We start from the raw sequence: 1,695 nt of genomic DNA, 5'->3' as shown, positions 1-1,695 counted from the left end.
TTTTTAAAAATTGACCAATACAGAATAGTACTTTTAAAATATATACATACATGTATGGAAACTTGATTTTGATATACTTAGTATTGGGTAAAATATTCTTTTTTTTTAGCATTGGGCAAAGTATTTTCTTTTTGGCAAATGTATCTGAGAGAACAGGTAATTAATTCCATTATAAAAAAATTAAAAGTGGATCCCTAATTTAAACCATGTAAAATTAAATTCCAGTGAATTTTAATTGAGAAAATAAGGACAAAACTTGAAAAATAAAACATGAGAATGTCTTTATAAGTGCAGAATAAAAGAATATTCTTCAATGAAATTAAAAATGTTCAAGCCACATTCTCCTAAACTATGTACAAACTCAAAAAAATCCTATTGGCAACTTCTTCAAAATATGGCTAACATTTAATACATCTCACCACTGTATTATTAGATAGATAGATATTATTAGATGGTAACTCAAAGCTAGCATCATCGCTCCCTTTACTATAGTAACACTCTATTTCAAGGAAAAGTTTCCCTCTTCTTACAGATTTGAAGACACATATCTTTGTGAGACATCTTTGTCAATGTGAACAAGGCCAAACACTGCTTTAATGGAAGGGACATGGAGGCTTGGCACTTGGTTGACTATATAACTATACAAATCCTCATTTAATTAACTTGAGAAATTGCATTAGTAAATTAGTAGACATAGAAACATAGTATTCTACCCTATTTAATCCACAATATTTTGGGATTATTTATTACAGAAACCTAACCTGTATTCTAGCTAATGCAAGGAAGCTACTAGATGTACATAGTAAGGAATACAGTCTCTTGGTTCTTAATTATTAATAATTCTTAGAAAAAAGTAAAACATTTAGAACCACTTAGTTATGTGAATTTACTTTTAAACTGCTAATATCATGGAATCTAAATTCAAATTATTTTCAAATAAAATTGGGCTATAAATATAAATTATTATGCACATTGATATTAAAATAATTTCTATAGAAAAACAAGGTAAAATATTTTAAAATAATTTTACAATGTTTTATCTTTAAAATTATAATGTTTGGGACTTACTGCGTTAAATACATTATTAAAATCCAATTCATTGGTTTCATGTTACTTTTTATATGTTGCTACTAATAATTTAAAATTAGAATGTATTGGGGATTATATTTCTATTGAATAATGTCGATCTAGAAATTTGATGCTATTTACATTGGTGCTTTTTTTGCTTTTCATTAGAAACAACATGACTTCAGTTGTCTCCTTTTTAAAGAATTACATTAGTAACTACTTATAATCATTGTCTATGTTAATGTTATCATTATGTATTACAAAACAATGATATTCTAATTCTAAAATGAATTATTTATGTTTTAAGCAAAACAGTTATATAAAGCATTATTTGTACATTTGGCATTTATAGTACTATTTCATATCTACTTTTATGTTTCAGATATGTGTTTTGAGAAAATTATACATTTTGGAATATTGGACATAGTGCCTAATAAAATAATACAAATGAAAATATGCAATATATATAGTATTAAGCACAGAACTCAAAATGCATTTATTTAAATAAGCTACCCATTGGTGACTGAATTGAACTGATGAATACTGGCTTTTAAAACTTGAGAAAATTGTAAAATGCATTATGTAAGAACTTGGTATGATTATTTAATCACAGTTTTTAAACCCCTG

This window comes from Rhinopithecus bieti, unplaced genomic scaffold, assembly GCF_001698545.2.
Source record: "Rhinopithecus bieti isolate Rb0 unplaced genomic scaffold, ASM169854v2 scaffold_18644, whole genome shotgun sequence".
Taxonomy (NCBI): Eukaryota; Metazoa; Chordata; class Mammalia; order Primates; family Cercopithecidae; genus Rhinopithecus; species Rhinopithecus bieti.
The sequence above is the reverse complement of the archived record's forward strand: the minus strand, read 5'-3'. Positions refer to the sequence as shown.